Source organism: Anas platyrhynchos, chromosome 6, assembly GCF_047663525.1.
Source record: "Anas platyrhynchos isolate ZD024472 breed Pekin duck chromosome 6, IASCAAS_PekinDuck_T2T, whole genome shotgun sequence".
Taxonomy (NCBI): domain Eukaryota; kingdom Metazoa; phylum Chordata; class Aves; order Anseriformes; family Anatidae; genus Anas; species Anas platyrhynchos.
The window spans coordinates 20,145,863-20,162,542 of record NC_092592.1 but is presented as its reverse complement, the minus strand read 5'-3'; the positions used below and the strand labels follow the sequence as shown (position 1 = coordinate 20,162,542).

The window sequence follows — 16,680 nt, the reverse complement described above, 5'->3', positions numbered from 1 at the left end:
CAAAGGCATACGATTCCCAGAGAGGTCAACAGAAAAGGCACAAGTAAATTCCAGGGCAGATCTCTAAAAGCTGTCTTAGATTTTCTCCAATGTGAAACCAAACTCTCTAACTGATGGACCTTTTACCTCAGAGAGCTAATGTAAACCAGTAGCTTCACTCAACTACTGCTCAGCAAATGTGCCCTATATAGTATGTGATCTCCGAACACAAATTCCTTACACGGACTACTTGGGATTCAACTGTGTTGAAGAAACACTGTTGGCACATAGCACGTTAGCTCAAGCTTTCTCAGAAGCAGCAACACTTAGCTGCCACTGAAATTCCTCTCAGGTTTGCTCAGCCTATGTCTGAAGGCCTGCTTTTACTCACCCAAGTGAGTCAGCAAGATCCATTTCACCTCTTCCCCAGTGGTGCGGGCAGCACACACGCTTTCTGGTCAGCAGTGCCAGCTCAGTACATAATACCCTTCTCTGCTCAGGCATGGCAGTCTTTTAGGTAGGCCTTGTAGAGAAAAATTGCTCGGAAGCAGCTAATATACACCAGTAACGTGTCCAAAAGCACAGCCTTCCCAGCAAATGCATAGGCAGGAAGCTGGATGTGGAGAATGCCCAGTGGCAGCTCACAGTCTAACGCGGAGTTTAAGACCCCATTTGCACACAAAGGGAGAAGAGAATGGGATAGCTACAGGGCAGATACAGCATTGTCTTTCAAGGAACTTTTCTTTGATCAGGAAAGCACATTAGAACAAGAAAAACTTGTGTGCTACAAGCCTGGTTTCTTGAATCTTCTGCATCCCCAGCTCAATACAGTGGACAGGAACAATCAGAAAAATGCACACTGCGAAATAAAGGAACAAAGTCATGGTACGTCTTCATGGTCACAGAGAATCGAGGCTGTGTATCAGCTCTTCTCAAATTTAGTCCTCGAGATATAATTTCAGCAATGTGCAGTTGCCTACCCCTGTAATTCAGTGGTTACCTCTTGAAAGAGAAAAAGTGTCAGCACCATGTAGAGATTGAACTGAAAGAACAGTATCACTGCGACGCCAGAGCTCAGGGCGCATTCTCACTTTGTCTCCGTTTTCCATTAGCTAATATTGTCAGCTCCACAGAGGCGATGTATGACTTACTGCAGAGTAATACCATCCAGATACAGAGGTTACTCTTGCCTGACCCCAACCTACATGAGATTAGAATCACCCCCTCCCACTCCCACCTCTTTCAGCACCTCTATATTTAACTGCAGATTAACTCATTTCCTCTTTCCACATGTGAGATTAAAGTGTCCCAAGTTCAGTCGGCTCCAGCAGAGCCTCAGTGCATCCTCATGTAAGTCACCACTCATTACATGTACTAAAGCATGTCAAGGAGGAGAATGAGTCACACTGTTCACTCTCAAACTAAACACTTGCTCCTCAAGAAGTAGAGCTGGCAGGCAGCCCAGGCCCCAAGATAGTAGGAGATACCTGCAGTTCTAATCTTCCCTGTCTGGTACAGGAATCTTAAAGACATAAGAAGTGCCACTATTTACCAACGTGTTTGAATGAAATGTGGGTCAGTGACCAAGGCAAAGGGTCAAATACACAGTGACTTGGCCTCTGGGCATAGCATCGATTACAGGTCTAAGACTCAATAGCCAGTATATACCAGGAAGGGTGGGGAATTAAAAAAAAAAAAAAAAAGCACAACAAAATCTCACTGAGGTTAAGCCCACCATTCTTGGTTCAAAACAGCTGAGACAGTAAAATTGCCTGGGAGAGTGGGATTGGGGCAGGAGGCACCAGCAGAAAAGAGGAGGCAGCAAATGCCTTCCTCACCATGTGCCACACCGCTCACAAAGGGCTGGGTGCCAAGGATGAAAATGCTGCAGTCAGACTGTGATTCTCCACCCACAGCTCTGTGGGGCACACGGGAAGATTAACCATAAGGAAGAGAGGCATTTCCACTTGGGGAGGGGCAGCAGCCACAGGGAGGTGCAGGAGCCCTGTGCAGGCTGCAGCCCTGCTGCACTCACACTGCAGCCCCAACCAGCACCTAGCATCACCAGGGAAAGCAGGATCTTTTTGCTCCCACAGCCTCCCTCCCTTTGCATCTCAACAGCACTGTGCAAGAAAGACTGTATTTCTATATCTACCTGACCTTCCTGCAAATCACTTTAAGCCCTAGGGTACAAAATCTTTGTTCACTGGTTGAGAGAAACATTAAGTGGCTGTAAATAAAGCTGGGACTTTAAATCCAGCCGCATGAGTCAACTCCATGGTGAATATAATTTTTCATAGCTAACAACTGTGGTAATGAATTTTATCTCAATGAACACAGAAAAGATGAAGCATACAGAATCCAGAACAGGAATAAGTTTCTTGGCCTTAGATTTTATATCAATAATCCTTTAAAGTACAAGTACTTATTTTCCTCATCCTCATAATGGTAAAACCTCTCTTGTTCTAACACTTCAAGAGAAGAGGCCCCCTTAATTTTAAGTGGCTGTAATAATGGGCCTCAGAATTTCTGCCAAGAAAAACAGAAAATCAATGTGGACCGGGAGCGGGGAGACACGCAGGAGAGCCACTGGCATTTGCTTGAGCAGAACAGCTGGAGTAAGTTGTCAGTTCCCCTTACTGTATCTTCAACTGCACTGCTTGGCAAAGGGGGCTATTAAAGGAAAGAAAATGCCTACAATGAGCTTATGACACATCTCAAAAGCAATAGCAGCCTCTCCACGATTCGAGGAACAATGGAATGACAAACAGATGGAAATGAGAAATACAGCTGTGGAATGGCATAGGGAGGGCTCTGCTATGGATTGCAGGAGCAATGGGGCATGGCAGGCAGACGTCTTGTTGCCAGAGCAGAATCTGTCGGATCTAATTCAGTGACTGCATTGCCTGCAAATGAAATCACAACAGGCTAGACAGAAACAACTGTTACAATTTGGTGCTGCTGTGCATACACCAAGAGAAAGACTATCATACTCTTTCCTCTATATTTTGGTGTAAAGTGGCTGAATTCTTCCATGAATAAAAGAACCTAGTCTGTGGAGATCAATAACCACTAGGGTCATAGTGATTCTCTTTCAGTTCAATTATTCCCAGAGGATTACAAATAGACTGCAGCGATTTGGAAACATCCTCCTTTTATTTGAGGGTAGACTGAAAGTGTCCTGAAATCATTTTTTCTGCCAGTATGAGGTCACTGTATAAAATATACATCAAACCGAGGATGCATCTCAAAATCAATAGTAGGCTTCCAGTCATTTGAGAAACTGGAAAGATGAACAGATGGAAACGAGAAGAGGAAAAGTGCATCGCACAGGGTCACTATCAGCTCACAGAGAAGCTAGTACAAATATACCAACCAAGAGCTGCGTAACTGACAGAAACGCCCCTCTGCTTCTTCTCTATGCAAGTTCCAAGTTGGAATAAAACCACAACTGTGTCTTATGGCAGCAAGCCTCATTCCTTGCTTCCATTTAACTGTGCACATGCTTACACACCTTCGCACACATCTGTTCATATATTTGCCTAATTTTTGCAGAGACTTAGTACATAGGGATATTCTTCTCTTTGTTGCTCTCCTAATTGAGGAAGATTAGGCTCAGATCTTTAATCTAAAACATGACCTGCTCCTGACAAAAAGAACAAATGCTAGGGGTCTATACCAGGAATACAGAAAAAAAAAAAAAGCTTCCTGTTCTAAAGAATAAATTCGAATTTCCATATTTCTTTAAGCTTCACGCTGTTTTGATGCTGTTATATAGAACACAAAAGAAATTTCATTGTAATTGCTATGTGAAAGATACTCAGGAGATTCCCTGCCAACTCTGCATCTTATGCTCGAACACAGCAAGTGACAAAGTAGCTGGCAAAGTGACATCAGGTACAATTGCAGTTACACTAATTGCAAGGCACCCTTACAATGGGTGAAAACAACTCAATAAGAAACTTTCTGCTAAGAAGACTTTCAAGGAATTTAAAAAGCAAACGAATAGAAGCTCTCAGAGCACTCTGGGTTACATCTACCATATACTGCAGGGTACTGCTACAGGATACTGAAAGGGGAAATGCAGGAAGGGTTTACAAGGATGCTATGATTGCTGCTAGACTGGGGAGCTCCCTGCTGCACCACAGACATGTTTTAGGAGAATTTCTGCTCATTTCAAGCACAGAAAGCAAGGAATGGAAAAACTAGGTTTGCTACAGCAAAGGCTGAGCAGCCCCAGAGCAGGTACCTGTAAGCTGTTGAACTCCTGGGGACCACATCACTCCCTGGGTTGAGATTTGCAGTGCTCCAGGACCAGGCAGACCCTTGGAGCAGCCACCCAAGAAACCTGACTCACTAGCCAGTGTATAATTAAATAATAGCAGGGAACTTCAAAAAAAAATTAGACAGCTGAGTCAAATTAATGCTTGAGAGACCAAAAGCAGCAAACATACATTGAGGTTATAATGAAAGATTAGAGGAATATTTAGCTGGAAAAGATGGAAGCAAAGAAGAAAAGCTGATTGATTTCAGGCTACAAGTAAAGCAATGAATAATTGTGAAGCAAGATTGGAATGTGCTCATTTATCCTGTTTCATGCTATAGAAAGGCAGTAAATGTAATTGATATTCTTTTATTAAAATTATAATAAAGTAGCATAAAATCAGTCTGAGGAATTTATTACCACAGGGCAAGGACGGATACTAGAGTTGTACTGGCTTTCAGAAAGGATTAGATAATTTTATTAGCATAAATAATACCTACAGCTGGGAGAGCTACATGAAGAGTTACACAAATAATCAGCTCAAAGGCATCGTTCTCTATTCCATTTGCCATCCTGTATTTGCACCTTCAGGCAGAGTGTGCATTTTCCAAGTCATCGTCAGAATTAGAAAGGATGTAAAATTCCTGTTTGGCCTTTAAATCGTCTTGTGAGATGGGCGCTCAGACTCTGAGGGAACACTGATTCAAGTTCTTCTGAAGAATTTTGGATTGTACCAATGCCAAGAAGAAAGCCTACAGCAGAAGTCTGGTACAGCAACTGCTATTTCTACTCCTCCAGCGAGCTGGAAAGCTAACAAGCACTGCAGCAAGTTGCTTACTTTAGATCAACAGCCTTTCTCCCCCTAGAATCTGTCCCAGCGATGACTCAGTCCACTGCTACGAATGAAGATGAAGACCAAAACACTCCATCTTTGGTCTTCATACTCAGACCACCACAAAGCATGCAGACTTTGACAGAGATTCATTTCTTGTGAACTGGCTTGAAAAACCACCCTGTCTCCAACAATGCCCTGGTGCTAAAATACCAGTCCAGATTTTTAGCTTCCGCTGTTTAGCAGCTGCACTAGTTCCAAAGTGTCATTGCAAAAATACTGAAGTCTTCTCACATAGCTCTAGCATCCAGTCTTTAACTAAAGAATATTCTGGGGAATTCTCTAAGCTTGAACCTGTCCAGAATTGCCTGTAAGAAATTATGATCTGCTCTAAACATTATAAAATCTCTCAGTTAAGAATGGGCACAGCACTAGATGCCATCTCCCAGTTTGATACACCTCTGAGCACCACACATCTAGTAGGGTGTTGTCAGATTTTACAATGTGTGATTTCATAAAGTCTGACCTGATGGAAACAGAAGATTGCACAAGAATCTCAGCTTTCAACTAAAATACATAGAAAAAACAACTCCCCAAAACACATACAGTAAGTTACTGACATGATGAATAGAAAGACTTGAACAACCAGAATGGATCAGGAACCAGGAGGCAAATTAAATTTATTCTAATGTATTTTCTCATGACAAACAAAAACCCCTCATGATTCTTTAAGTGAAATCCCTTAATTTGGGGCAGGGGGTAATGCCCATGATAATTCAAGAATATTTAAAGTGGCAGAATGACAAAGTTAAAGCACATGACGTCTCAGCATGCTCTGACCATTCTCTTTTGGGAAACACAGATCCTATTTTAATGCAAAGACCTCCAGAACCAGAGGACAAGAGAGGAGAGTGCCAAAATAAGAAGCTGAAAAGATGCCAAGCAGAATAATTGTTGAAATACTTTGTGACATTTCTCAGGAGCCACTGCTTCCCTTTGATCGTTGCACAAGTGCTCTAGAGGCAGGATGATGCTAGTGGTCCTGGCTATGCTGGATTTAGGAACCCCCAGTTGGACTCCATCATTCTCCCACCTGCAGGCACCAAGCAAAAAGTGTCTCAGATTGCTGCTGCATCCTGCCAGGTGCCAAACATCACTAAAAAAAAAGAGCAAGCCTGGACAAAGTCAGAGGTTTTCTTCAGTCTCTTCACACTGAGGTCTAACATATCCAGTAATTCCAAAAGCTCAAGAAAGGGGAGAGTTAAATTTAACAGGGGATGTTGTTTCCCCATCTGTCTTTATGAATGTATGGCAGGAAGCTCTGTCCTTTTCTTCTGATGCCAGGAGAACACGCCTTGCTTAGCTTTGACTTGAGAAACACAAGAGCCTATCTAGCTCTGTGAAAAGGCAGCGTAAGAGTCTAAGCAGTAACTCCCCTTGGGTCCAACGCCTTCCACAGTTTACATCACAGTGGGCACAACACAGAATTTGTACCCTTGTCCCAGGGGTTTTCTTCCTTGTGAAGTCAAAGCACAGTAAGAAGCTGAAAGTAGGATGTGAACTGAATACAAAAGGCCCAGTCATGCCAACTCCTGTGTTTGAACCGCAATTCCTATGATAGCTGTTTTTTTTTTTCCTGTAAGATCTGAGCTGCTGAAACTTATGCAGTAACCAGGAATCTTATATTTCAACTAAATAAAGTGTTCTGGGAATGTCTATTCTACATAATGCAGAGATGTGCATGAGCCCTGAGCTAGCTGCTACATAGCTGCCTTAGCACTGTGCTCCAGGGCACAAGACAGGCTGCTCAGGGTCTCCAGGTGAGATCAATTAAGTGTTCACATCGGTATTCCTAATGTAAATACACGCAAGGCTTAGGCACTGTTTACTTCACACATTCCTGAAGACTTAGCTCCCTGTAGAGGCACTATTTATCACCTTTGAAGGCCCAAGCTGTAAGCACCATCCTCCAGAGCTGACAACTACCTGCTCTTTCTGCAGCAGTGAGCATTGTACTTCCATGGCAGAGGAGCACAGTAATGGCACCATCACCTTGCAGATTAGGCATCTTCATTCTTACAGGAAGACTTTTTTTTTCTTGGCCTTGCCTTCTTAATTTCTACTTTTAAAAAACACATGAATATGTAACAACCAAAGCCGTCTTTGCGGCTTCAGAAAATAAGTTTGAAAGATGTATTGAAGGCTCAGAAGAAAAAATAATAAAAAAAATCAAAGGGGCAGAGAAAATACTGGTATACTTTTAAAAAATCCAATAGATTCTTATCTGTATCATAATGAATTAACTATGACAACCTTGTTTGTCCATCAAAGGTGCTTCTATGCATTGAGATTCTGTCCAAATGCAGATGCAGATACATTTCGTAGCTAAATATCCCATGGGGTGGGAGACATCATGCTAATCCAGTTAAGAATAGAGCATACCTTCTCAGGTTGTGCAGAATACATCACAGAATCTATCTACAAGAAAGCACGTGTTGTGGTTATAACTTTCTCATTCTGCACCATGATGGTGGTCCTCAACATTTTAGGGGTGTCACTTGGAATGGTGAAAGAACAGGATGATGTACATACCTTTGTACCTCCTCCAAGAAGACTTGTATTCTACAAGTGACCAAGAGGTCACTTGTCAGAATAGTTGCAACCCATGAACATGATTGACTAGACGTTTCTTGTATCTCCTGTGAGATATTAAAACCCTCATGTCGGTGAATCAGCCAAGCTTTGATTACTCGGCTGTTGTTTACATCTCTGCATAAGATACAAGCCATTAAGTCAAGTTGTTTTTCAAATTCTCTAAGCATGCTAAACTTTCAGTACTAATCCTATAAACTAGGTTCTCTGGGCTTTCAGAGCTTCCCTAATATGGTCATTAAATATCTGAGAGATGAGGACACCTCACAAATACTCAAATGAACTATAAACTTTTCAGATTTATCATTAAAAAAGTCAGAGACAAAAGATATGGCAGATTACACGTTGGAGCCAAGAGACAACAGGACTACGTGCTTGACAAATGCAACAGATGTCTAGGATAGCTCAGACAAAACAGTCAAATATGGTTGCAGAATTTAAAAAGGGACGAAGGATACCATTGCAGGGCTATGAGAAAGTTATCCAGTAATCTTGTGATTTGCAAAAATGTTACTGAAATGCAATTGTTCCATTTTTCTATTTTTAAAACATGAAAACACGTTGAAATCCAAGAAGTACAAGCAAGCCTAACTTTTCTGATATCAAACACCCAGATCAAACCCAGCTTGCTTCTTATTCAGCACTGTGTAAAGTTCTGCTACTCTTACTGATGGCTTTGCAAATGTTTATACATTCAATCCAAGTCAACATTTTCACTCTGAGACAGTGCTGCCATTTATGAGACCACATATTGGTTGGATGAATTCTGTACTAACCCTATGCCAGAGCTCATGCAGACTGTCTTCCACTTCTTCACATTTTACTATTTTAGCTTCGTGGAAGCTAGACCACATCAGTGCTGTGCAGAAACTAGTATACCAACAGAGAAAGGATAAATTCTCTTCACATCCCCTTCACTCATTCATCAATTCTACCTATGCTCCTTTTAACAGAGGCAGGGAAATCAGCAAACACTCCCCTATAAGTTTGCTTGACCTAACCAAGGGGCTGATAAGCAGAGCCTGGCCATTCATTCAAAAGCAGAGAATGCTTTGGCCCAAGCAGACAGTTTTATCCAAATAGCAGGGGCTGACAGACCTTTTGAATGTAACTTCACAGTAAAAGCAGCCCATTTCAGGAGATCTGTAACTCAACTGCTTCACATCTAGCCCATAATGTGATGACAAATACCTTTTTCCTTCCCATCCATTCAGATAATAGAAAGCTTGGCTTTATTATAACATAACTGAGCTAGTTATAAGGACACTTGGCCAAAATATTTTCAACAACTTGTTCAAACATTATTGGTTTTGTCCTAAAAAGAGCAAGGTACTCACTTGTCTTTTTGCAAGTGAACATCTGTTTAGTTAGCAAACCACAGGACATGCAATGTCCATTAGCTAAACTGCCAGGATCTTGGGAACTTCCCCTGCATTGTACTTCTGATCTCGGCAAGCGTTAGGCAGCATTGTTCCACCACATTTCCCTGTGATCAGGGCAAACAGGGCTGCTCCAGCATGACAGGACTGGAAAGAGTTAGGAAGACATTCCCATTCCAAAGATCAATAGCAGCAGCCAGCATTACAGACTCAGTTCTTTATTATTCAGCTGCTAAAATCCACAGGGCCTGAGAGCAGTGAAGGTGACTGTTCGACTGTTATATTTATTTGCAATGTGTGCTCACGGCTAACATATTTCACTTCTGAAACAGATTCTGACCTTAGAAGGAGAACTATTTCATTCTAAACTCCCCATGGCTCACATATGGTATAGAAACTTCCAGCTGTATCATGTGCCAAGAGAAGCTGAACAAGCTTTCACAGTAGTTATGAAAAATTTTCTCCCCCTTTCCCACATTTTATTAAAATAGACACTTCAAACTTTTATTTGGTTTTGTTCTCATTTTCCTTCCAGCCAGGACTCCACAAGACAGGTCCAAGGAGATTCTTTAACAGTTCGAAGCACTATGCACTACCTTGACCACCAAGGTACATCCATGCCATGGAAATAGCTCAATAGACAGAGACTGTTCATACAGCTTTCTTCACCCCAGTCACCTCCATACCAGAAGAAGTCCTGAGCTCAGCACATCACTTTTCACAGCCCCATTGAGGCAGCACTTACCACACGTCTTGCATTTGCTGATGATGCAATTAGGATAAATCATCTAAGTTCAGGACTCGTACTTACAAACTCCATGGCAAAACATTTACTGATTTTCAGGTGAAGCAGATCCCTAAGGCTTCATTGTAGAAAAAAAAATTAGGCACCTGTATGTAAATGAATTCTTGAGCTCCACAAGAAAGAAACAGAGTGCAAAGAGTGTCATCTTTATTACAACAGGACCCATAAAAAGGAAGGGAGCTGATGAGGGGAAAATAGATCTACTGAGATGAAGCAAGATCCAAGACCAACTTTACCAAGCTCACGTCAGTGCAGTTATATCCATGCACTGGGATTCTACTGGTTTTTTTTGTTTTTTTTTTTTTTTTCCTCCTCTCTTTCTCAAGAAAGAGGGAGGTGGGGTCATCGGCACCCAGAAGGTGCAGTTTTTCCATAACTTACATTCACAGTACACATACTTCTGTCACAGCATACCAGCCATACATTTCATGTGGGCCTAACTTCTTGTACAAATTAATCCCCTCTTGTTTTGCTATCAGAGTATTGTCATGTAGGAACAAGGAAAGAGGAATGCTACATGTGCTCAGTGAAGAGGTCAGTGACTAAACATATTCTAATGCAGTCTAGACTACAGAAAGTGAATTATCTCAATGGTACAGGATGAGATCTTCCATAAAAGACTGATTTACTGAAGTCACTGGTATGTGTGTTTCCTGGAAGAAGACTATTCTGAAATACAAAAAAATTCTACTTCACTAACTTCTGTAAACCAAGTTTGGATATATACTGGCTTGTTTTATTCTCCTTATCATTTGCATAATTCATGGGAAAGTATTCAGCAAGCCTAAGATAAGTAAAAGGACAAATTCTAACTTACAGCTTTCAGAATGCAGAAGTCCATATATAGATGATGATACAACAGATTTAATAGTGGTAACTAAGTAGCGTCTGCAGTTAATTAACTTGCAGTGTTTGAGATGTTTCCTGTAATAGCTTTAAGAAAACAAGACCAGAACAGTTGGCATTTTATCCTTTTATGCATAACTAAATTGTATCACAAATTAGAGATCTTCCTACCAGCAGGAAAGTAGCAACAAGCCCTAACAGCACTGGGAAGTTCCAATAGCATCTGCCTTTGAACAAAGCACTACAGGGGCTCTTCAGCAAGAGAAGCCTGAACTCTCATCTCATGCTGAACCTCATCTTTACACTGCATCATATTACAGAGCTGTTCTAGGGCTTCAGTTCAGAGGTAGTTCTCTCATGACCACAGGCTGGCCTCCAGCAGGCAGGAGACAAGGCAACTCCTTGGGGGTCTACAGCTTTTTTCGATCTCTATTTGCCATTCAAATCCCTGCACTTTGCTAGCCCCAGGGTTCCTCCTTTGCCCAGACTGAGTGGGATGTATTTCACATCTTAGCTGAAGTAAATCACAGAAACGCTTTGCATATTTGGCAAGCAACAGCCCTCCCCAACCTCTTCTATAACTAGGTGCCAAGTCATGCTGTTTCACTGACTCAACTGCTAGGAATCAGAACAGCACTTTCTATTGCTCTAAGACTAAAGTCTGAGGGGTTGGAGATTGTGGCTTTTATTCTGAAAGAATGACAATATCAAGCTGCTTTACCATGTGGGCTTTTGGGCTATCAGTGCCCCTAAAGTGGTATTGTCACACACACCCCTCTGGGTGTAAGCCATCCCTCACCCCCAGCTCCTGTGCACAGAAAACTAAGGGTATCTTCTATGTAGGTAGCCACATCGTGCAGAAAGTTGGCTTCCATCAATGCTTTTTAGGAAGCAGACGGCAAAAGTTAAAATAATGCTCTTTACTGAATGTGGTATGTTATAGCACATCTTATGACCCACATGGTAATTACTCGAAGATGCAGAGAGGTAGTATTTAATTACAAATAGTGGCAGGTGACAATGCTGTTGGCAATTAGTCTGAATTGTCATGCAAATTGCCAGCAGCAGCATCTTACCAGATATAGACCTCTTAGGAGAATCGCTGTGAGAACAGACAGAGCGCACTGTTACCTTCAGGGCTGGCTGCCAGCTCCAAATGTCAGGGCTGTGCAACTGCAGGTCTCCCAACCCTGTCCACCATACAAGCTACTTGACATCTTAATAGGTTTGCCAAAACAAGGAGGGTTGGCAATTCAAACCCCTGTCTCCCTCTTGCATCAACAAGTCACTTGTATTTTAAACATTGCTAACAGCACTTACTGACTATGCACAAGGGTGATCAGCACTCAGGAAAGCAGACATGCTTCTCTCGATGCCAGCATAATAAGTAAGGTGAAGAGGAAACAGAACAAAAATATTTAAGCCTTATTTAGTCTCAGCAAAACCTTGGGTAGTTCAACCTGATCCGCTGCCAACCCTCTGCATCTGGATTTAGTTTCTGATGAAAGCATCTATAGAGACAAATAAAGTGACATAAGCTAGTCCTAAATTATGAGCAAAGCTTAGAAATAGTCTGTCATGGCAAATGGAAACTATGCTGTTACAAATAGCAGGAACCTGTCCTGTGAGGCAGTAAGAGAACTGCTATAGGTACAAAAGCCCCAGCCTACTCTTCATATCAAGAACCACAAGGGGAATGGTAATGCTGCATTTCAGTCAGAAAAAAGAAAAGATGCATTTCTATAGCATGCCATCTCAACTTCACAGCAGCTCTAAGAAGTCCCTATTACTATGACTATGCAAGTGTCGCTCCCACTCCACTGATGCAGAAATTGGAGCACAGGCAGGATCTGACTTTTCTGAAGTCCCCAAGGAAGTCACAAGCAGCCACATGAACTGAGTCTGCGGTGTAATCAGTTGCCAGTAGACTCCCAAACCACAAAGGGAATCCTTAATAAAAGGGCAAGCCCTCTCCACACTGTTTCTCTAAATAACCAGTGTGATTTGGGAATACATGTCTACAATCAAGATATTAAGAGTTAATTAATAAGCTTGTACAATGAAGTGTTGACACCCTTCAACAGTCACTCACTCCACAAATGTGCCTGGAGAAGCATGTAAACAGCATAACAGAAGTTGGATGACTCCAAAGAGAGCTGCTCTGTGTGGTGAGCATCCCACTAGAACACTATTTTGAAACTGGTCCAGGAGCGAACAAAAGACTCCCCCAGATGAGCTGCCCAGTGCCTTGTGAAGAGAAGCTCACCACACATGCACGACAGCACCTTCTATCCAAACCTGTGCCACCAGCAAACAGCTTGGGTCATGTCAGAGCGAGGTAGACATTGCTATCTGCAAAGTGAGATTTGACGTTGCTTCTGCCCATGGTACATGAGGCCTGTGACTAAAGGAATTCAGTGCGCTTGGCAATCAAATTAGTTTTTTTTTTTTCTTCCATCAATCCAAAAAGAGAAGACATGCACAGACAGTATCGTATTGCATCTCTTTTCTCCCACCCCTGACAGAAGGAAAACAAACAGTATGCCAGCCCCTGTGCCAAAAGAAAAACCTGGATCTCTCCATGCAATGTTTGTTAAGGAATCCCTGGTGTAGCTTGGATTCCAGCAGGTCCAGGTTTCAAAAAACCCACAGAACTAGAATATACTCCTGCAGCTATGTAACTCTGTGCACATGATCAGTGTCACTAACCAGAATTACGCAGTACTGTAACTTTAGGCATGTATAAAACTGCAGTTGCAGATGGCTTCTGAGGCAGCAAACAACAAGCAAGTGCCATTGCACTTTGCTAGACAGATTCAACTTTGTCCCTAACTTCCTCCAGACACTTCTGTTCTTTGCTAGAACTGAGCTCCCTTCACATTGCAGACATTCAGTTTTCATCTTTACACAGATCTGCAGTTTTTTCTTTTCAGCCTGCCAAGTATTTACTGAACAAAAAGACAAGTAGGTAAACCTGAAGAGTTTCTAACCCCTAATCTGTTAAGATAGGCAAGTAAAAAAAATAAACAAACTGTATAGCAACTTTTCGTTTATTATCTTTAAGCAAAGGTGTTATGTGCACAGCACATATAAGGATGGCCCTCCTTATAATAAGAATATTTATGGGATAGTTTAAGAGCCACATGGAATAAAGTAATACAGTGACAGAACACTAGAGACCTCAGAAATTAATAACAGTAAGTTTTCACAGCAATTATGTGACACATTCAGAGCAAAACTCTGTTCCTTGTTAACAACTTCACACAGGCAAACAGGTAAAATCCCATTTGGCTCTAAATAACCACCAAACATACCACACATCTGAAACATTAGTAGCCTTAAACTCTCAAGGTTTTATTTTTTCAGAAGTTTTAGATCTTGCTGACTGCTGCAGGTGTAATCTCTCTGTAATCCTCTATTTTTTATTTCCCAACAAGATCAGCCACTCAGTGCTCTTCAGCAGCAGGAATCCACATCCCCTTCCCCTCCAAAAAGCATTGTCAAAGTGTGACTTGCAAACGAACTTTGTAAAACATAACCCTCACTCAAGATAACAATGAAAACAATTTGCTATTCTGTTGATTCTAAAAATGGACATTTCCGCATGCACAAACAAAGGATAAATAATCCTTTAATGACAGGATCCGCTTCACCTCAGGAGAGCTAAAGAAATGTCAGCCTTTTAGACCACTACCTCTGCAGTCAGTGACAAGGGCTTGCAGAGGACAAGTCATCCTGTCCAAAGGCAGGCATACAAGCTGGAACGAAGCACCCCACAGCAGTGCTGTTCTTTCTCTGCTAACTAGAGAGAGCCTAGGAACACAGTTTAAGAGATGTACCTCACCTTAGTAAGCACAGCAATAAGCCCGCTGTCACAGGCCCAGGTGGAACAGCTGAGATGATAGCAACTAGCTAGACCTAGGTCACGGCACCCCAGCAGCAGCTCCTCTTTGCAGGGCTCCCCTCTTTCCCTGCTACATGTAGATACTTAGCCCTTTACAAAAAGAAAAAGGAAATATTGAACAAACAGCTGTTGCCTTTTCCTACAAGAACAGTAAATACATAGTCAGGTCGTGTCAGCTTGTAATAGACCTCAAGCTGTGGGTTTTAAACTTGTGGTTTGTGTTTTGACAGCAATGTGGTTTGGACACAACCACACAGTACAAATACCACAGCTGAAGGTGTCAATTCCAGACTGTAAGTGGGGTTGTACTTAAAATGTAGACCAGCCTGTGATGGAGTATTTGGGATCCTGTGACATTAAAGATCACTAACCAGATGCCTACAGTTCCTTGATGGAAGTCTTGATCATTAAAACAGCAATTTCGTAACACTTTCACCTTCCCAAAGATCCCACACGGGTTGTACATTTGAGTGCTCAAATGAGACTCAAAAGTCCCAGCACCCCTCCCTGCTCTGATACAGATGAGGTCAGGGCTCTTTTCTTAAGGCACAATTTGGGTTTAGACTCCTCAGAGAAAATGCACACTCTGGTTGCAGCCTTACTCTGACTGTTCATCACTGGGGGGTTTCTGGATACAGCCCATTTGGCATACTGGGAGATCTGGACAACTGTATCAGTTATAAAATATTGTAGCTGATAAAATATAATGCATTTAGAAACAAGATGCTTTACATGCACTGTGCATCTGAGATGGTAAGGAGCCCTCTCAGCTACCTGCACAGTTATTGGAAGAGCACTGGTTTACCCATTTCCAGCCTACTTTACGACACCCATATTCACAAACCACAGTTAATTTTTCTATGGGTGAACCAATTTGCATTCCAAAAGAAGTCAATATTGTTAGCTGTATTTAATAATCTGTTCTGGCAGATCCTGTTTATTTCAATGTTGAAAGGGATTAAGTATGCCACCATGAAAAAGGAAATACAGATTAAGCCCATGAAAGATTTATGTACATTATTGATCACGTAAATCCAGAGACAGCACTAAGGAACAGAAGTGAAATGAGGTCTTCTGAAGTAAGATTTTAGATCACAATCAATTTTGCACCATACTCACTTATTTGAAGGGAAGGCAGAAGCCCTACAACTCAACTAGTCCCCCACTTCCACAGAATAGCCATGGTGCATTCTGTATTTAGGATGTGATTTTGCACCATCATATGCAAACAGCCTTTTCATGAGCGATTTCACCAACAGCAAAGCAATTGCTCATGTAACCAAGGATTTTTCTTGCAATCGCAGGGTTTACAGGCATCTGTTTAGTATGGCAATCTGTGTTCATATTAAATCAACACTTAATATAGTGGTTTCTTAAATTACCTAACAACTGCTCATACAACAAGATCATGTAACAAGAACACCCTAAAATACATTTTTTATTTACTGTTAGCACTTTAATACAAATTGAGCGATGTTATCCTGAGCTACAGGGCGTGGTATTAATTTGAGCTTCAGAATGTCAACGGCAGAAGAAAAGGCAGTTCATTTCAGTAACAAAATGCTTTATTATCTATCTGCAAAATACCCGTGGCATTTAGAAGACAGTGATCCTCGTATCTTTGTGAACTTTAGCAAGGATCTGTTACAAAATGCCATGCGCAAATGATGGATTGTTGTAGCGTTACGACAGAAAGAAATTGGCTTCCAATAACAGTCTTGTGACCTGCAGCACGGTTAGCACAGCACAACAACCATCCACATCGCAAGTCCATAACATGTCTTAGGCTCTCCAATTCATAATCAATACTTTGTTTTTCTTCATAAAACTAAACGACTTGGATTTGGGAATGTTTCTAAAGGAGACAAAAAAAATACCATGTACACTTCACTGATTAGCAGACAAATTAGTTCAAGCTGGTGTTGCTAGTTGACACTCACATAGCACCAGACAACTTCAGATGGCTGTGCAAACATTAATTTAGCTTTACTGCAATTGTATGAGATAAGTATGTGTTAT

The 16,680-nt window shown here is 41.7% G+C and overlaps 1 protein-coding gene across 21 annotated transcripts in view; it reads right to left on the bottom strand.

The window, feature by feature from the left end:
• The window catches only part of SORBS1 (sorbin and SH3 domain containing 1), a 235,428-nt gene that overhangs the window by 87,266 nt on the left and 131,482 nt on the right, over positions 1-16,680 (bottom strand). The window lies entirely within an intron of this gene.